Consider the following 22,235-nt stretch of genomic DNA (forward strand, 5'->3'; position numbering starts at 1 on the left):
TTTCCTTTGGTTCCGTTGTGACCTCACCCATGTGGTTTCTAATGCATGTTATTTGTGTCCTCTCTCTCTTTTCTTTTGTTAGGTTTGCCAGTGGTCTGTGAGACTTCTTATGAGCAGAGTACAACTCTCCCACAGAGTTAGAAAGACTATGACCTTCCAGAAGCAGGTGAGCAGGCCTATTCCCTTCAGCACATCTGGGTGTGCACAATCTGCCAAGCTTTCAGCGTGTCTTAGTTATCTGGTGATGCTCTAGCAGAAATAATCAAAAGGAATTTATTCGCTCACAGTTTAGGAGGCCAGAAGTCCAAATTGAGGGCATTAGCTTTAAAAGAAGGCTTTCTCTCTGTTGGCTCTGAGAGAAGGTTGGTGTCTCCTTTCAGCATCTGTGTACCCAGTATTCCATGGGGATAAACATGTGTCTTGTGTCAATCTTCTCCTGGGTCTAAGAGGGTCCCAAAGCAGGAACCCTGGGTCCAAAGGACACACTTTTTCCTGACTTTTCTTTCTTGATGATGGTGTGACCCTCTATCTCTCCTCTCTTCTCTCTCCTTTTATGTCACATCAGATAAAAGATGATGTAGGCAGCACCCCAGGGAACCTCCTCATACATGAGATTGGGGCTTTTTCCTGAGTAAGAGTGCTGCATCCCACCCTAATCTCTTTACGACTGATTGCGTGATCACATCACATAACCGCCAAACAGCAGAGACTCATGGTCGAGACAAGTTAACACACAATCTGGGGTGACGCAAGTCAATCATGACAGGATGCTTTAGTACATAGTACATACACCAGCCCAGGTACTTTATAAAAGCCTTCACTATCGAGTCAACTGGGGCTCACAGTGATCCTATGTAGCTCTTCTAAACTTGTTCATCTTTTCAGGAGCAGAAAGTCCCATCTTTTTCCCATGGAGTGGCTGGTGGATTCAATCTGCTGACCTGTGATTAGCAGCTCAACTTGTAACACACTACACCACAAGGGTTCAAGAGAGGACTTATGTTGTTGTTCTTCCGATGCATAATGACCCCTGTATAGGGTTCCTAAGGAGTGACTGGTGATTTTGAACCACCGAACTTTCTCCTAGAGCCAGCACTCTGAATTTGACTTCTAGCCTCCTGAAGGAGAGATTAAATTGATGGTCGTTAAAGCCATCCACATGTGGTATGTCTGTTACAAGAGCATTAGACAACTGATGGTATGATGTTGAAGCAAACCCTATCACACCCTCATTTAGAAATCCCACAAACCCATGTCTTTCAGACATACAGTCTAGTTCCCACCCTCAAAGTCAACTTAATTTCTCCACTCTCATGGAAGTTACAAAACAACAACATTGTTAAGTGCTGTCTAGTCAATTCTGACGCATAGCAACTCTGTATAGGGTTTCCAAGGAGCAGTTGGTGAGTTAGAATTGCCAGCCTAGTGGTTCAAACCGACCAGGACTCCAAAACAGAAAAGCTAATATTCCTCATTGGAAAATCTCTTTCTTTACATGGGTCTTGTATAACTTTTCTTTCTCCTAGGTCTCTCAGGGCCTGAATACAAAACCATTCCCTAACTTGCTTGCAGTGCTTCTTTGTTCCCATCTCTCTATCTGTAGCTATTTAGATATAAATTAGGAAATAAATAGTTGCCCAGATTGGAATACTTTTTACTATTGAAACCCACACTATATTATTGTTAAGTGCCATCAAGTAAGTTCCAACTCATTGTGACTATGTATAGGGTTTCCAAGGATTGTCTAGTGGGTTTGAACCTCCATTCTTTCAATTAGCAGTCCAGTATTTATCCTAAAGCACCACACCACACTATGCTGTTGTTGTTATTGTTAAGTACCATTGTTGTTGGTGTTGTTGTTAGGCACCATGGAGTCAGTAACAACTCATAGTGACCTTATGCACAGCAGAACGAAAACAATCCAGGGCCAACCTCACTACTGTTGCCACGCTTGAGTCCATCAATGCTGCCACTTGGCCAATCTATTTTGTTAGGGGTCTTCCTCTTTTTCTCTGACCCTCCACCTTACCAAACATGCTATCCTTCTCCAGCGACTGATCCCTCCTGACAATATGTCTGAAGTATGAGAGACAAAGTTTGTCCATCTTGGCCTCCAAGGAGCACTCTGGCTGCACTTCTTCTAACACAGATCTGTTGGTTCTTTTGGCAGTCCATGGCACTTTCAATATTCTCCTCCAGCACCATAACTCAAATACCATCAATTCTTCTACAGTCTTCCTTATTCACTGTCCAGCTTTCGCATGCATATGAGGTGATTGAAAATACAATGGCTTGGGTCAGGTGCACCTTAGTCCTCTAGCTGACATCTTTGGTCTTCAATACTTTAAAAAGGTCTTGTGCAGCAGATTGGCCTAATGAAAAACATCACTTGATTTCTTGACGGCTGAGTATTGATAGTTGATCCAAGAAGAATAAAGTCCTTGACAACTTCAATCTTTTTCTCCACTGATAACAATGTTGTTTATTGGTCTAGTGGTGAGGATTTTTGTTTTCTTTACGTTGAGATGTAATCCATACTGAAGGCTGTGCTCTTTGCTCTTCATCAGTAAATGCTTTAAATCCCCTTCACTTTCAGCAAGCAAGGTTGTATCATCTGCATATCGCAGGTTGTTAATGAGTCTTCATCCAATCCTGAGGCCACGTTTTTCTTCATAGAACCCAGTGTCTTGGATTATTTGCTCAGCATAGAGGTTGAATAAGTATGGCGAAAGAATACAACCTTTTCGCACACCTTTCTTAATTTTAAACCATTCAGTGTTTCCATGTTCTATTCAAACAACTGCCTCTTAATCCAGGTACAGTTTCCTCATCAGCACAATTAAGTGTTCAGGAATACTCATACTTCTCAATGTTGCCCATAGCTTGTCATGATCCACACAATTGAAAGCCTTTGCATAGTCAATAAAGCATAGGTAAGCATCTTTCTCATATTCTCTGCTTTCAGCCAAGATCCATCAGACATCAGCAATGATATCTCTCATTCCACAGCCTCTTCTAAATCCAGCTTGAACCTCTGGAAGTTCTCTGTCAATGTATGCTTGCTGCCATTTCTGTATTACCTTTAGTAAAACTTTATTCACATGGGATATCAAAGAGATTGTCCAATGAGTTGGTTCCAATTCACAGCAATCCTGCAGAGAGTTTCCAAGGAGTGACTGGTGGGTTTGAACCACCAACAATTACTATCAGCAGTCAATGTTTATCCTATAGCACTACACCACACTATTGTTGTTAAGTGCTATCTAATCAGTTCTGACTCATAGTGGCCCTGTATAGAGTTTCTAAGGAGTAGTAGGTGAGTTTGAACTGCCGGCCTGTTCAACTGCAATCTAGTGCATTATCCCACCACACCACACCACACTATATTATTGTTGTTGTTAGGTATCATTGAGTCAGTCCCGACTCATAGCAACCCTATGCAGAATAGAACAAAACACTGCCTGGTCCTGGGAAAACCTCAAAATTGTTAAGCTTGAGTTCATTGATGCTTCCATTGTGCCAATCCTTCTCATTGGGTTCTTCCTCTTTTTCTCTGACCCTCCACTTTATCAAACATGATATCCTTCTCCAGGGACTGGTCCCTCCTGACAACATGCCCAAAGTATGAGAGATGATGTATTGCTATCCTGGCTTCCAGGGAGCATTCTGGATGTATTTCTTCCAATACAGATCAGTTTCTTCATCACACTATGTAGTTGTTGTTAAGTTCTGTTGAGTCAGTTCTGACCCATCGTCATCATGATGTGCCATGGAGTCAGTTCCGACTCATAGTACAGGATTTCCAAGGCTGCAAATCTTTACAGGAGCAGAAAGCCTCATCTTTCTCCCACGGACCAGCTGATAGTTTAGCACTGCTGACCTTAAGGTTCACAGCCCGATTCGTAACCATTACACTACCAGAGCTGACCCATAGCAATCCTGTATAGGGTTTCTGAGGAGTGACTGTTAGCTTGAACCATCAACATTGCTGTTCAAACTAACCTTGCAGTCTAACGCTTTAACTCACCAGGACTTCAACACACTATAGACATTAACAATTCATCCATAACTATCAAAATAGAAGTAATTATTTACAAATTCAGCAGCAATACTACAAAGAATTTTGGAGATCTGATGTTTCAGTGGTCTAAGAGTCCTGTTGTCATGCTGTAGGATAAGCATTGGACTATAAACCATAAGACTGGCAGTTCAAACTAAGCAGCTACTCCTCAGAAACCCTATACAGGGTCACTATGAGTTGGAACCAACTTGAAAGCACTCAGCAACAATGACAACAAGGCAATTAAGGAGCCCTGGTGTGGTGCTATGGGATAACCACTTAACTGCTAATTGCAAGATGTGTGGTTCAAACCCATCCTGGGAAACCCTGTATGGGGTTGCTGTGAGACAGCATTTAACAATAACAAGGCAATTAGGGGAAATATAAACACATGAATAGGAGGTGGTTGATCATCTATTCTCTCTCTAAGTTTTCTCTATCCTGATTGCTAAAATATTGGTTAAGTTCACCATTGACCCTAAAGCGAAGAGACAGAAGGAAATCCACTGCTTGGAGCATCCTTCATCCCCCACCTACCCACACAAGCTCAGTTCCCAAAGACCAACACAATAGACATATTATATGTCTTCAGCTCCATGGCCTTAAGGTACCTGACTGGAACTGGGAGCCTGTCCAGTTCAGACAGAAGGAAAATATTACCTACTATTTAACAAGGCAGTGCTGACGGATTAATCATTAAGTAAATAGCAACAAGCCAGGAGGTTTTAAGGAGGACAGAGGCCCCACCCATGTTCTCAATTTTTCTGGGATTCAGGATGGAAATTATTACAAAGATAGTTTGAAAGGGGCTTCAGGAAGAACTACCTTCCAAGGCAAGATGGAACAGTGTGTGAAATCTCAGGCCTGATCCAGCCAAGAGGGAAGTTCATTACTAGAGTCCTCCAGAGAGTATTGTCTAACAACAGGCATCCATGCAGAGAGCCGATCAAATCTGGAAAATGGCTTCAGGCTGCTGTGTGGCTTTAAGCAAATCATTTAGCTTTTCTGAGACTTGACTCTTTCAATCTAAAAGTGGATGCACTATTCTTCATATCAGGTATGCTGTAACTGCCCACACACAGAAAATAAAAATTCTCAGAATAGTCACTTAGATGCTTAAGTTTCTCCATGGTCCCCTACTGTGAAGACAGACCCAAATAAATCCTGTCTCTCTTAAGAAAAAATATTTCTGTAATCTGAGCAAGGGGACCTAGGACATTTGTCTAAACAAAGCAGGGCGAGTGCCTTTTCTTTAGAAACTAGATTACGCATTACTTCATGAAGGGCCTCACCTTGGGGTTGTAACATGCATAGTCTGGTCCTAGTCCATGTGATTAAATGGTGTTGATAAGATAAGGTCATTTCATGAAATGTATTATCTCAAAGGTGATTTCCTTTGATTTTTTTTTTAAAGAAGTTGAACAAGAATCTTTATTTGTGATTGGATTTAATCTGTCTCTTGTTTTCATTGTACCTATTCATTTATTAATTTATTCTGACAAAAAAATAATACTTAAAGGGTGTGGCAGTGTACGATAAACACTAGACTACAAACCTCAAGTTTCAAATCAATCAGCTTCTCTTTGGGAACCCTATACAGGGTTGCTATGATTTATAACTGACTCAATGGCACTTACCAACAACAACAAAAGTGTGATGGGGTTTTCCTGGTGTGGTACTATAGGATAAGTACTGGACTGCTAAATGCAAAGTTGGTTCAAATCCATCAGTCACTCCTTGGAAACCATATACAGGGTCACTGTGGGTCGGAACCAACTTGACAGAATTTAACAACAATGTGTGGTGAACCCAGCTGTTGTTAGGTGCTATCAAGTTGATTCTGATTCTGAGCAATTCTATGTACAACAGAACAAAACACTGCTCTCACAATTGCGGTTACGTTTGAGATCTTGCTGTATCTATGTGTCAGTCCATCTCATTGGAGGTCTTCCTCTTTTTTGCTGACCCTCCCCTTTAGCAAGCATGATGTCCTTCCTGACAATACATCCAAAATACAAGAGATGAAGTCAGCTGAACCCAGGTGTTGTTGCTGTTGTTAAGTGTCGTCAAGTCAGTTCCAACACATAGAGACACTCACTGTATATGGTTTCCAAGGAGATACTGGTGAGTAGCAGGTAGCAGTCTAGTGCTTATCCTACAGAGCCACACTAGGACTCCATTGTTGTTGTTGTTAAGTGCTGTCGAGTCAGTTCTGACCCATAGCGACCCTGTACAGGGTTTCCGAGGCTGTAAATCTTTACAGGAGCAGAAAGCCTCATCTTTCTCCCGCAGAGCAGCTGGTAGTTTTGAACTGTTGACCTTGAGGTTCGCAGCCCAATTCATAACCACTACGCTACCAGAGCTCCTTGTTGTTGTTAGTTGTCATCAAATTGGTTCCAATCCATAGCCACCCTATGAACAACAGAATGAAACACTGCCTTGTCCTGCACCAGTCTCACAATTGTCATTAAGTTTGAATTCATTGTTGCTGTCTCTGTGTTAATCCGTCTTTTTGAGGTCTTCCTCTTTTCCAAGCATGATGTCCTTCTCCAGCGACTGGTCTCTCGTGATAACATGTCCAAGTATGATATCTCCCCACCCTCGCTTGTAAGGAGCTTTCTGACTATACTTACTCCAAAACAGATTTGTTTATTTTCCTGACAGTCCATGGTACATATAACATTCATCAACACCATAATTGAAATGCATCAATTCTTCTATGATCTCCATTATTCACTGTCCAATTTTCACATGCATGAGACAATTGAAAATACTAAGGCATGGATCCCGCGCCCCTTAGCCCGGAAAGTAACCACTTTGCTCTTTAGCACTTTAAAGAGGTCTTTTGCAGCAGAGTTACCTAAGGCAATACCTTGCTTGATTTCTGGAGCACTGCTTTCCTGAGCAGTGATAGTGGTTCCAAGCAAATTGAAGTCTTTGACATTGTCAGATTTTTTTTAACCCATTTATCTTGATGTTGTTTATTGGTCCAGTTGTGAGGATTTTTGTTTTCTTTGCATTGAGGTGTAATTCATAGTGAAAACTTTGATCTTCATCAATAAATATTTTATGTCCTCTTCACTTTCAGAAAGCAAGGTTGTGTCATTTGCATATCGCAGGTTATTAACAAGTCTTCTTCCATTCTTGAGGCCATGTTCTTCAAATAATCCAGTTTCTTAGACTATTTCTTTAGCACACAGATTGAATAAGGATGATGAAAGAATGCAGCCCTTGCACACACCTTTCCTGATTTTTCACCATTCAGTATCCCCTTGTCTGTCAAATGACTGCCACTTGGTCTACGTACAGGTTCCCCACGAGCACAATTAAGTGTTCTGGAATACCCATTCTTCTAAATCTTATCCATAGTTTGTTAGGATTTACATCCAGACATCTCTGGTATTCTCTCCTTTCAGTCAATCTCCATCTGATATCACCAATGCCATCTCCAGTTCCACATCCTCTTCTGAATCTGACTTGAATTTCTGACAACTCCCTGTCAATATACTGCTGCAATCATTTTTTAATTATGATCATCAAAAGTTTACTTGCATGGAGTATGAATGATAGTGTATCGTTCAATGATGTCCACAGTATGTTGGGTCACTTTTCTTTAGAATAGGCACAAATATGGATCTCTTCTACTCATTTGGCTAGGTACTTGTCTTCCATATTTCTTGACATAGCTGGGTGAGCATCTCCAGTGCTGCACCAGTTTGTTGAAGCATTTCAATTCAGAGTCTGTGAATTCCTAGAGCCTTATGCTTTCACCGAAGCCTTCATTGTCGCTTGAACTTCATTTATCGGTACCATTGGTTCTTGAACATTGACCAGTTCTTTTTAGTAACATATTGATTCCTTTCATCTCAATTTGAGGTTTACAACATCTTTCAATATTTTGCCCATAAAATCTTTTAATATTGCAACCCAAAGCTTGAATTTATTATTTCTCTTTCCATTCTTTTAGCTTGAGAAACACTTTTGATTTTCTAATTGTAGGTCTTAGCACATTTCATTATTTTACTTTGTCTTCTCAAGCTGCCCTTTGAAATGTTCTGTCCTGCTCTTTTCAAAATTTCTTCCATTAACTTCAGCTTCTTTATGCTCAAGAGCATGTTTCAGTGTCTCTTCTAACATTAACTTAGACTTTTCTCTTTTTCCTGCCTTATTAATGACCTTTTGGTTTCTTCCTGTCTGATGTTCTTGATGTCATCCCATAACTCATATGGTCTTCAGTCACTAGCATCAAATCTTCTCTTGAGATGGCCTCTAAATTCAGGTGGGATATACTCAAGGTCATATTTTGGCTCTCATGAAGTTGTTTTCATTTTCTTCAGCTTCTGCCTGAACTTAATATTAGGTCAATTGATGATCTGTTCCACAGTTGGTCCCTGGCCTTGTTTTGGCGGATAATATTGGGTTTCTCCATTGTAGTCAATTTGATTTCCATGTATTCCATCTGGTGAGATCCAGGTATATTGTAGCCTTCTATGTTATTGAAAAAGGTATTTGCAATAAATATGTCATTGGTCTTGTAAAATTCCGTCATGTGATATCCAGCATTGTTTCTATCACCAAGGCCAAATTTTACAACTAATGATCCTTCCTCTTAATTTCAAATTTCTGTATTCCAGTCACCAGTAATTATCATTACATCTTGATAGCATGATTGTTCAATTGCAGACTGAAGAAATTGATACAATTCTTCAGTTTTATCATCATTGACTTTAGTAGTTGATGCATAAATTTGAGTAATAGTGGTATTAATTGGTCTTCTTTGTTATTGTTGTTGTAGCTAAGTGCCATCAAGTCAGTTCTGACTGATGGTGACCTTGTATAGCATTTCCAAGTCACCACAATACAACAATGTCTGGTGGGATCAATGTAGTACTCAGTACTAAATGCAATGGGAGGGAAGTGCTAGAGGCCATCTTTGAATTTAAGACATTTTACAATACACTCAAGATATGGCAAGGGGAAGAAAAGGTAACACAAATAAAATATTAATTAAAAATAAAAGACAGAGTTTGAAAAGAGGCCTGAGGATGACTGACATCTAGAGGCAAGGGAGAGCGGCCATTACCACTGCTTTTCTGGATCTAGGGTGGCTGACAGGTAATCAAGGATAGGCCTCACCATGACATACAGCTGCTGAGGTCAAGCTGCCCAAGAACATAACTTTTACTGTCAACACAAATAGCAGAAGGTATTTACTAAGTACATTTTCTCAATTACCCATTGGAAGGCCAAGTAGGCAGAGCCTTGGAAGATATAATGAATCTACAGCACTGAGCTCCAAACTTGGTTTGACAGAGATGTGCAACAGGAGTCATTGCTATGAGATCTACTTTGCATAGTCCCAGTAGAAAGTAGCTGATGTTGAATTGAATAGATGTGTCATTACAGTAAAGAACTCATCTATCTTAGAGTTTGGCATAGCATAGCTCACAATGAGAAAATCATCAATAAAAGGAATAGGGAAGAGGAGACTGCCTTCAAAGGGAACCTGTACACTGAGTTTGTCAATAGGGAAAAATGACAGTCCCAAAGTCTGTGTACTCTACATCATGGCTGGAATGGTAGACAATGTACCAAAGCTACTGCCTCATCTATGTTTGGAGAAGAAACGAGGAGAAAGACAATGTGGTGAAGTATCTAATTCCAGAAGACAGACCAATAAGAAACCCCACCTTTACCTCCTCTTAACCCAACCTCTACGTCTAAAACAAAAGCAGTCTCATTTCCCCCATCATGGCAGCCTTTGGGATCTGCATTCCAACTCCTTTTGGTCTCTGCTGGTTATGAGAACAAAATATCATTCTTGAATGGGGTGGACAAGATAGGGAAAGAAATCAAACATAGTTGGTCTGAGCATATTAGAAAGATTTTTCAAAATGATTAACAAATAAACAGAAGTAGGTTAAAAGAACTATATAAATGAATGACATAATTTGATTAAGAGGTAATGAATGGATTAAAGATGTCCCAAGAGTATGATAGTGACATGGTCTGGAATCAAAAGATACAATTTCATAGTGGAAAAGAGATTGAAATTTGGTTTTGGAGAATGGAGAAAAGTAGAACAAACAGACCATGTATTAGGACACTCCCAGAGAGGAGAGCTGTTTTCATTTAAAGAAAACTTAAATGAGTCTCAGTTTTGTGGGAGGTGAGTAAGGGCTATTACTGTTCTGTCTCCAGACATTCAAAACGTGGTCCTCAATTTTAGAACCACAGTCTTCCAAACCATTCCCCTTTTGATTTTTCTTGATTCTTCTCATTTCCATACTTAGGTTATTTTGGCAGGGAGACTTCCCAGGATATTGAAGTCAGGATGACCCTTCTGGTATAAAAGCCATTCTATATTCCTCCCATACTTGCCTATCATTGGTCCTCTTTGCTAAACCTTATGTGTTGGCAAGTAAACGACCTGTCAGAGATACACATATATGCCCCAAACAGTGACTAGCAGAGTAATGTTTTTCATTGATTCATTGAGTAAATGAGCAGATAATGATCAGATTCTCAAGACTGAGATCTAGTCTGCAAAGAGTAATATTACTAATATGAAGATGAAAATACATATATATATATATATATATATATACATATGTGTGTGTGTGTGTGCGTGTGTGTGTTTCAACTACTCCAGAATTCAAAATCAAATGGTGGTTAAGAAGATGTGCATAAAGCGAATCACAAGGTAATGTTGTGAAGAGTTGAATAGACACACACAGTGCTGTTAGAAGTATAAAATGAGGTATCAACACTGCTGGGAGGGTCAGGGTAGGCTTCACAGAGGAGGTGAGCGCTGTGCTGAGTCTTAAAGGAAAGGAAGAGTGCTCACTCTTTAGCTATCAGAGAATAAAGCAGAGAATTTGAAGTGTGAGTAGTGTAGGGAGTAGTAGATTAAATTGGAGCTCAGAGATGCTTTGAATTTCAGCCTTTGTTTTATCTACAGAGAGCCACAGTCAGAGCATATTGTCACGGGTTGAAGTTTAATTTGCTGTAGATCTCAAGTTCCCAAAGGGTAAGGACCATGTCTTTGGTGTGTTCTCTCAGAACTTCATGCCTCCTGCACTGTGGGTGTTCAATAAATATTTAATAATAATGAGTTGATTAATTGGGAGTATTCATGTTCCATATGCATGGGTAGAGGCCTCTTTTCTCTTTAATTACTATTGCTTTAATCATCATTAAATAGCATTTCTTAGATGTAATTTGGTTCATTGTTAAACATTCTGGCTGCCTGAGATTCTAGCCTTAAGGTAAATAGCAGTATCAGAGAATAGCCCTCCTCTAACTGCTGGTGAATGACTTTGTGATGCTGCCTATATAAAATGAAGCATTTGAATTCTAGAAGTGTACTTACTGCGAGATGGCACCTGAATGGGTGTCAAAAGGAACCCATGAAAGTAGAAAATACTAGAAATACTCTCGAAGCAATTAGGAATGCTGTGAGTGATTTATCACATGGCAGAGGCTGAAATAAAACCAAAAAGCAGTCTTCTAAAAACTGTGTAAGAAGCTGAGGGACCCCTGTCTTGATGGTGGCATCAGAGAGTACATGATCACTAGCCTTTTCAACTGGTAAGTGAGTATGTTCCAAACCAAGTAAATCCAACAAGGCTGAGATGTAAAACAGGAATGCAATTGCATATCTAAGCTTCTCGGAGTCCTGCAAAGCCATTTGAACTGCAAGTTTGGTGGTCACAAGCTTACCAGCTGCTCTTCAAAAATCCTATACAACATAGATATATGTCAGAGTCAACTCAACGGCACTTAACAACAACAACATCTGCCCTTCTCTACCACCAGATCTCCAATGACCAGGCTGTTGTAGGTTGAAAAAGGACAATCTCATCCCAGCTGTGCAAAGCCAGAACCAACAAAACTCACTGCCATGGAGTTAATTGTGACTCATTGTGATCCTGAATAGGACTTCAGCGACTGTAAATCTTTACAGGAGCAGATAGCCTTATCTTTCTCCTGACAAACTGCTTAGCCAGGGTCCCAGCTGAGCAAAAGTGACAAGGAATCTATCATTCCCCGGCTAGCTTAGGCTTGGTAGCATAGAACTGTAATTCAGAGGAGGAATCATCAACCTCTACCGTGAATCTCAGCCAGATAATGATCAGAGGTAAAGAGAGGTAGGAGATGGGCTGGAAGAGGGGGAATCAGAGGTAGAAGTGAGAAGACGTACATCTTTCTCATAAAAGTAATTGGAAAAAGTATTCACCCTATTTTTACACAAATAACACGCATCTCTATATTCCTTTGCCAGCCACTCCCTCCTTGCATATATTTTCTTAAGCTCTACAACGCCAAATTTTCTCTCATATGTTGATGTAAAAAAAAAAAAAAAAAAATTAGCATAGCACATTTACAAAAATACCTCCTGTAAAGAGAGAGCAATTGACAAACACATCTAGAAGATGTGTGTTGTTTGTGCATAAATACAGTATGAAAACAGGAAGACCAATTTTCTGCCTCTGATATTGCCTAGGACTCAGAATAGACTGTCATTACAGATCAAGGACAAATCTACGTTATCTTAACTCATGTTGCTGTTGTTGTTGTTGGCTGCCATCAATTGGGTTCTGACTCATAGTAAACCTGTATAGGAATTCCCAGAATGTAAATCTTTGTGGAAGCAGAACTCATGTTTCTCTCAAGGTATAGCTGGTGGGCTCAAATTGCAGACTGTGTGGTTACCAATCCAGTGCTTATCCTACGGCATCACCATACTCCTTAATGCACATTAATAGGCATTCAATACTTCTTTCCTTTCTTCCATTTTGTACCACAAGGTCAATTTGAACCCCAAGGTCAGCAGTTCAAAATTCACCAGCCACTCCTTTGAAACCTTATATAAGGTTGTAATGAGTTAGAACTTACTTAATGACACTTAACTACAGCAACAAACTCTAGTATCAGCACTAGACCACTAACTGAAAGGTAGGTGGTTCAAACCCAGCAGCTGCTCCTTGACAGGGTCACTATGAGTCAGAACTGACTCAACGACACTTAACAACAACAGAAACAACAACAGCCTATTAATTACCAAACATCCAGAGTGGTCTTTTTGAAGTGGAATTCAGATTAGATGGCTCTCCTGTATGAAACTCCCCAGTGCTGTTAAGTGATATTGAGTTGATTCCAACTCACTGTAACTAACCCTGTATAGGGTTTCTCAGGAATGGCTGGTGGGTTTGAACCGTCAACCTTGTAGCTAGCAGTCCAGTGCTACACCAGTACCCCACAGTATAGCTATCTATATAATTAGGTGATTATGTAGTGCCTGGGTCTGAAACTCAAAATCCACAAGGACCAGATTGTAAATGTTACACATATAAGAATGGAGGGGTGTATCAGAATTAGAAGGCATGTGGCCCATATACAGCATTGTCACTGCTTACTTGCAGCCATGTGCTGCTATGTGGAAATGTCCACCTTGGTTGCCAGACTGTGTACTTTTTCAATACAAATGGGTATCTAACTTTTCAAGTGAAATCTGATTTGTTATGTTGGATCATGTTCATAAAATATGATTCATGCCAAGCACAATGTATCTGTATCATAGTCCTCCCTGCAGCCACATGCCAAATTGCGTCTTGTGGAAGCCTAGGCCAGTTTACAGTTGGTATCGGTTTAAAGAGGGAGACCCATAAGGAGTTGCAATGAAACCGTGGCTGCCACAATGGCCTGCAAAGTGACAACAATTGTGAGGATGGCACAGGACTGGACAGTGTCCATTCTGCTGCACGTGTGATTGTTATAGATCAGAACTGACTTGATGGCACCTAACAATAACAACAATAAAGGAATCTTATGATTACTGGCATGCTGTTGTTGCTGTCAGTTGCTGTTGAGTCGATTCTGAGTCTTGGAGACCTCAGGTGTGCAAAGTAAAACTGCACTTAGGCTTCTCAAGGGTAATTACTTTCAGAAGAAGAGCACCAGGTCTGTCTTCTAAGAAGCCTCTAGATGAGTTTGAATCATCAACTTTTAAGGCTAAGAGTTGAGTGCTTACCATTTGCTCTTCTCAGGGACTCCACGAAGCCTGACATTAAATCCTGGCTTTAATAGAAGCACAATTAACACTGTGTAAAGCAAATGGTCAGGTCAAATATCTAAGTATGTACCTGGGAAGTCTAGACAGTAGCATCAAGGGCTGGGCACAAAAGGTTAAAGCAGGAGAGTCCACTGAAACCTACAGTGCGTTGCAGCAGAGAGGAGTCCAGGAAGTTCATAGATTCTCCAGTAACTTCTGAAGCAACATGCCAACCTAGCCTAGCAGTCACTTCAGATCTTATAATAAACCGCCTGTTGCTTAAACTAGCTAGACCACTGCTGTTTTCTGTAACTGAACTGTGAGAGATATAGTGACTCTTTGGGATCAGAAACTAAGAGACTAGGACAATGGAGGAAACATTACAAGAAAGGGAAAGTTGAGGAGCTGAGAGGGGAGAGATGACAGATGTCTTTCCTTAGAGGGCTTGAAATAGACAACATGACAAGATGGAAGCCATACTGAGACAGGCTGGAAAGACTTCAATGCATCCACAAAGCAACAAGCCAGTATAAATAAATAAACATCCTTGGAGTTGAGTACAGAAGCCCTGAGTGGGAAACCTCATCAAGGAGGGCTCTGAAGGAGGGCAGCATCCTGCTAGGATGTGAGAGCTTCCAACAGGGTCACTGAAAACAGAAGGATTAATTGGACAGCATCCCCATAACTGTTTAGATGAACTCCAATCATCTGTGTACATGTTTTGAACATTGTCACAAAGAGGAATCATGGGCTCGAGCCACTGGATATCAGTCCTTCCTTGCTTGTGAGCCAGGGCCTCCGGGGCTGATGTCAGTGGAATGCAACACAAATGCAGGGAAATCATACTATGGTACCCAACACAACACAGGGCATCCGGGAGCTAGTTTTAAAACAATAGACGGACGAAAGTGTCTCCCCAGCAATTTGAATGGGCTAGGAAAATCTCAGAGAGAAAAATGTTGGAAATTGTTTTCCTAGAGGAACATCAGATTGATTTACAGAGCCATGGAATGATCTTGGACTTTGCAACGCCCTGGGTTTCCAGACTGCCCTTGCCAATTTCAGACAAAGGATTAGCCGGGGAGAGGATGATAGATGTAGAATAGAAGACAAGAAGGAATCAGCACTCTGAATGGGTGTGTTTCACAAGTGTTTACAATTTTTCATTTTATTCACTTGTTTATGTGTGTGTTCTTTTGCTTTATTTATACCATGACCTATTTCACAAAGCACTTATGAAAGAATTATGTGTGATGTATTCAGTGCTTTTCATACTTTTCTGTTTTAAAAGTATGTGCTGGTAATCATTATCTTGATAATCTATAGTCTGTCTGCCATTCTTCTTCCTTGCTCATACTTTTTTGCATGAATTTATAAAGAACGTTTAATAAAAGAAAACAAAATACACAGATATCAAAATGCTTAAAACTCACAGGCATCATTTTCATATTGAAAAATGTTTCAATCACCATTCACATAAGCTTGCAACAATTATACCACCTCCATAAACTGTACTGTCGAAAACACCCTTCTGCACATGTTGATGCTCCTGCCTGCAATGACTCACAGGCAGTAGTTATAGGCTACAATTTGCTGTTAGTGTGTCAGGTTCTGAACCCTTGAGTGGGTTGATTTCACTTGTCCTTTCTGAAGTTGCAGGAACTGGCATCTTGATACTTTGGAGATTTCTATATAGCAAGTAATTGGAGGAAAAGAAGAAATTAACTGTTACAACTTTTCAATGTAAAGGCCCCTGCATGGTACAAACAGTTTGCACTTGTTGCTGTCAGTTGCTGTTGAGTCAATTTGAGTCTCGGAGACCTCGGGTGTGTAAAGTAAAACTGCATTTAGACTTCATAGGGGTAATTACTTCCAGAAGAAGAGCACCAGGCCTGTCTTCCAAGAAGCCTCTGGATGAGTTTGAATCATCAACTTTTAAGGCTAAGAGTTGAGTGCTTGCCATTTGCTCTACTCAGGGACTCCACGAAGCCTGGCATTAAATGTGGTTTTAATAGAAGCACAATTAACACTGTGTAAAGCAAATGGCCAGGTCAAATGACTAAGTATGTGCCTGGGAAGTCTAGAGAGTAACATCAAGGGCTGGGCACAAAAGGTTAAGACAAGAGAGTCCACTGAAAGCTGCTGTGAGTTGCAGCAGAGAGAAGTTCAGGGAGCCACCGATTGTCCAGTAACTTCTGAAGCAACATGCCAACCTAGCCTAACAGGTAGTGGCTCAAACTGCCGCATCCCCAGCCCTCTGGTGTCACAGAAGAAAGCCCTGGAGATCTGCTTCCAAAAACATTACAACTAGAAAACCTTACGAAGTGGTTCTACTCCATAACACGCCAGGTCACCATTAATCAGAATCTGCTTAACAGCAATGGGTTGGGTTGGATTTGGTTTCCAATGCATGTTATCATAAAATACAATGATATTATTTATGTTTTTTAATCCGGGGCTTATGAGAGTCAGGGTGTACCTGACACATCAATTTCATGTTGTATCACATAGACTACAGTCTGTAATCACGGGATTCTGTACCACATAAGTGCTGTCTACCATCTTATTATCACAGAAGTGGGGAGGTAGAAGAGGCAATAAATGCTTGGCAAGAACTCTAAATCTCCTACACACCTCCCTTTGCATCAGCATTTTCATGACGTACTTTGTTTCCTTTTAAAATAAATGCACAATGATAAAGGCAGTGTGAGTGGTTTGGTCCACACACAAGGGAGGGTCTGTGATTCCCTTCATTCTGAACCCTAGAGAGGTCACTATAAAGCTACAGACTGGGTGTCTAAGCCTCTCCACAAAGCCACTTCTTGCAAACGGATGATAACAATGACAATGATAGCAATTACAACCATAAGCATCTGACAACAATAGCATGCATTGTATACTGTTTAATGTTTGCCACACCTTAGAGGTAAGGCAAAGATTTTTTTTTTTCTTTCAAGGTGATTACTTGCCCCGGATTAAGGAGCTCCAGTAGAGCAGTGGTTACAAATGGGGCTGCCAACCTCAAGATCAGCTATTCAAAACTGCCAGTGGTTCCACGGGAGAAAGATGAGGCATGCTGCTCCTGTAAAGATTTACAGCCTCGGAAACCCTGTGCAGGGTCCCTGTGAGTCGGAACCGACTCCACAGTACTTAACAACAACAACACTAACTTGCCCCAGATTACAACAAAAGGTAATAAAACAACGGAGACTAGACTGATGTGTTTTCAGAACAAACTCTCTGGAGGTTCTATGACCACTACCTTGCTCCTTAGGGACCTATGTTGTAGTGGAGAGCTGAGGGGAACAATTAGGAGCTAAAGGGACAAGTAAAAATTTCAGCTCTCCCTCTTTCTCCCAGTCTATTTCTCAAGGTTAGTATTCCATGGTGAAGAGGGATATTGATGACAATGGATGCTATAAACTAAGAATAGACTGGGGAGTGGGGAGTTGAAGTCATAATAACAATCACATCTTTGTTTTCTAGAAGGTTCTTCCATTCTCTATCTCATTGTACTTTAATCCCAACTATGTGAGATTGTTGTTGTTGTTGTTAAGTGCCGTGGAGTCGGTTCTGACTCATAGCAACCCTGTACAGGGTGTCCGAGGCTGTAAATCTTTACGGGAGCAGAAAGCTTCATCTTTCTCCCGCGGAACAGCTGGTAGTTTCGAACTGCTGACCTTGTGGCTCGCAGCCCAATTCGTAACCACTATGCTACCAGAGCTCCTTTATGTGAAATTAATCAACAGTTATTGTTATCCTTTTCTGCAGATTAGGAAACTGAGATTACAAGAAAAAGAACGCGCTCTTTCCAGCCATCTCCAAATGATGAGCATCTCCCGGGGCAACTGGCACAAATGCCGCAAGACCAGAGGCAAGAGAAAGTCCTACCACAGGAAGCAGAGGTCTGAGCTCGGATGCCGGGCTGCCAACACTAAAACAGGACCCTGCCACATGCACAGTGGGTGCCAGAAGAGGCAACACGAAACACCAAGCCCGAAGGTTGGCTGTGGGAAACTTCTCCTGGGACTCTGAGAGTTGTACCTGCAAAACAAGAATCGTTCATGTTGCCTTCTAGGTATCCACTAATGAGCTGGTACGTAGCAAGAACTGCACTGTGCTCATTGATACCACACAGTACTCACAGTGGTATGGATCTCACTACATACTGACTCTGGCCTTCAAGAACAGAGCCAAACTGACTCCTGAAGAGGAGAGATATTAAACAAAAAACAGATCAAAGAAAATTCAGGAAAAAGTATGATGAAAGGAAAAAGAAGGCAAAAGTCAGCTGTCTTCTGGAGGAGCAGTTCCAGCAGAGTCAGCTTCTTGCATGTTTGGCTTCAAGACCGGGCCAGGGAGGCCGAGTAGGCAGCTGTGTGTTAGAGGACAAGGAGCTGGAGTTCTAGCTAAGGAAAATCAAGACCCAGAAAGGCAAATAAATCCACCTCCCTCCCATCCAGCATATGAGTTAAAGGGGCTCAGTCTAGTTCGGGTGTGGTGCCGTGGATTCATGCACCAGACTGGAAAGCCATTTGAACTGCAAAGTCAATGGTTCAAGCTCACCAGCTGCTCCTTGGAAACCCTATATAGGGTCGTTATGGGTCGGAATCAACTCAACGGCACTTAACAACAACAACAGTCTTAAAAAAAAAGAGAGAGAAGAATGAATTATCCAATCAGCTCAGCTGGAATGAGGGCTAAGTCAATATTCTTTTAATGAAAACATAGTTGGAGAAAATGCTTTCCACAGAGATTTTTATATACAGTGAAATTTGTGAAAGCCAGAATCTGTATAAGTTAGAAACTGTCAGAGAAAACATTTCAAAGATTCCCATTAATAGAAAGCAGTAGGAAAGTGGCAAGACTGTGCCCTGTCAACAGCAGAAAACTTGCAAGAATCAGAAAAACAAGACAGTCCCATCAAGTTCTAGCTCTCACAGGTTTCACTGTACATATAGTTTCCTAATTAAATAAGTAGACTTTCAGAAGTCATTTCCGGGTGTTCTGTATCCTTTCAGCAAGACTGATAAGCACATCTTATAGTTCAGGGAATACACCTTGGAGAGGATAACCTGAGGACTCCAAAGCCTCAGCGTACAATTTGATAAATACTAGGTTTTGTAGTTGTCGTTAAGGGCCATCAAGTTGGTTCTGACTCATAGTGACCACTATAGAGTTTCCAAGGCTGGAATTCTTTAAGAAAGCAGAAAGCCTTATCTGTCTCCAGTGGAGCAGCTGGTGACACAAAGATAAGCAAGGCAATTCTATGGGCTCTAGTAGTTCACTCATTAGGGGCAGAAACACAGCTCAGTGGGAGCTAGAGAGGAACTGAACCCAGACCATTAGAATGTGATATGGGCTATACGAGAACAAGCCATACCTGTGGGCTTCACTCTAAAGAGGGTCAAAGTATTGACAAGAATTCTTGGCAAACAGAAGTGAATTTTGACTTATGAATCAGGCTGCTAATCTCAAGGTCAGCAGTTCAAAACTACCAGCAGTTCCATGGGAGAAAGATGAGGCTTTTTGTTCCCATAAGGATTTATAGCCTCGGAAACCCTATGCAGGGTCGTTATGCATTGGAACCAACCCCACAGCACATAACCACCACCACCAAAGTACGGGTAGTATACTGGTTATGAGTCAGGATGCTAACATCAAGGTAAGCAGTTCAAAACTACCAGCTGTTCCATGGGAGAAAGATGAGACTTTCTGTTCCCATAAAGATTTACAACCTTGGAAACACTATGCAGGGCCGCTATGAGTCAGAAGTGACTCCAACACACACAAGTGACTCCAAACACCACCAAAGTGCAAAGAGAAAAGATTGGATCATTTAGAAAGCTCTGGAACCATGCTGGAAATTAAAAACAAGTCTCAGAAACCTAAGAGCAAAGACTTTCTATGGGATTTAGGGAGCATTACTATTATCAGAATAAATAGGTTCCAATCATTCCTGGTCCAATCATTCCATGGATTCCAAAGGAAGTCTTGTTTGTGCAGCCTCAGTCCTATGCCCACCACTTGTGCAGGGGAGACCAGATCACTTTTACAGATTTTACTAACACTGCCTAGTTCTAATTAGGGATAGGAAGTTCCTACAAAATAAAAACATCAAAATGTATATAATAAAACAAGAAGTCGCTGCCAGGAAGAGTTAAAAACAGATATCCAAAAGAGGAATTAGAACAGGCTAAGAAGCTGGAGAAGACTGGGGAAGAAATGGGCAAAAGAAAATGTAAGTATTAGAGAGTATTAAGAAGAAAGCAAGAAAAATAAGATACTCAAGGAATTTGAATCTACCACTTGTCTGTCAGTTTGTCGTACTGTGGTGACTTGTGAGTTGCTGGGATTCTGGAAGCTATGCTACAGGTATTTTAAATATCAGCATGATCACCCATGGTGGACAGATTTCAGATGAGCTTCCAGATGACTACAGACTAGGAAGGAGAGACGACCTACTTCCAAATATTTTGTCACTGAAAACCTTATGAATATCAGAGAAACACTGTCAGATACAGTGTCAGAAAATGAGCTTCTCAGGCTGTAAGGCACTCAAAATGTAACTGGGGAGGAGCTGCCTCCTCAAAGAAGAGTTGACCATGATGACATGAATGGAGTAAAGCCTGTGGGACCTTCATTTGCTGATGGGGCACAACTCAAAATGAAGAGAAACAGCTGTAAACATCCATTAATAATCGGAACATGGAATGTACTCAGTATGAATTAGGAAAACTGGAAATTGTCAAAATGAAATGGAACAAATAAACATTGATATCTTAGGCATTAGTGAGCTGAAATGGATGGGTCTTGGCCATTTTGAATCTGACAACCACATGGTTTACTATGCCAGGAATGACAAATTGAAGAGGAATGGTGTTGCATTCATCATCAAAAAGATCATATCCAGATCAGTCATGAGGTCTGTGATACGATAATATGCATTCACCTACAGTCACTATGGGTCAGAATGATGGCACTTAACAACAACAACAAAAAAAAAAAAACAGGGAAGATTAGTTGATACCACTATTATTCAAATTTATGCACCAGCCATTAAAACCAGTGAGAGTTAAATAGAAGAACTCTACCAATTTTTTCAATCTGAAATCTATCAAACATGAAATCAAGATATATTGATAATCGCTGGAGATTTGAATGCAAAGGTTGGAAACAAAGAGGATCAGTAGTTGGAAAATATGGCCTTGGTGATGGAAATGATGCTGGAGAACGCATGATAGAATTCAGCAACACCAATGATTTGTTCATTTCAAATACCTTTTTTAAACAGCATAAGAGAAGAAAGACTATACACATGGACCTCGCCAGATGGAGTACACAGAAATCAAATTGACTACATCTCTGGAAAATCTCAGTATCATCAGCCAAAGCAAGGCCAGAGGATTATTGTGGAACAGACCATCAATTGCTCATATGTAAATTCAGACTGAAGCTGAAGAAAATGTAAACAAGTCCATAAGAGCCAAAATATGACCTTGAATACATCTCCCCTGAATTTAGAGACCATCTGAAGAACAGATTTGATACATTAGACACTAAAGATTGAAGACCAGGAGAGTTGTGGGATGACATAAATAACATCATACATGAAGAAAGCAAAAAGTCATTAAAAAGTCAAGAAAGAAAGGAAAGACCAAAATGGATGTCAGAAAAGACTATGAAACTTACTCTCAAGTGTTAGTGAGGTTGGCTCAGGATCGGACAGTGTCTTGTTCTGCTGTGCATAGAGTTACTATGAGTCAGTACCGACTCAATGGCACCTAACAACAACAGGCATTTGACTATCATGACACAAGCAGGAAGCCTTTGATAATTAGGGATAGAACATCTTACCTTCCATGCAACACAAAGGTCAATGAGAAAAAAGGTGAGAACAATCACAGAAAACTCTAATACAAGACTAAATGTGAAAGAATTATGCACAAATGCTGCATAATACTTGGCATCTAATAAATACCAAAAGGAAATGGTTAATGTTCAACCATTTCAAGAGATACCATATGATCACGAGCCAATGATACTCAGGGAGGAAGTCCAAAGTGCATTGAAGGAACTGGCAAAGAACAGGGCATCAGGAATTGATGGAATAAAATTGAA

This window comes from Chrysochloris asiatica, unplaced genomic scaffold (genome assembly GCF_000296735.1).
Source record: "Chrysochloris asiatica unplaced genomic scaffold, ChrAsi1.0 scaffold00015, whole genome shotgun sequence".
Lineage (NCBI taxonomy): Eukaryota > Metazoa > Chordata > Mammalia > Afrosoricida > Chrysochloridae > Chrysochloris > Chrysochloris asiatica.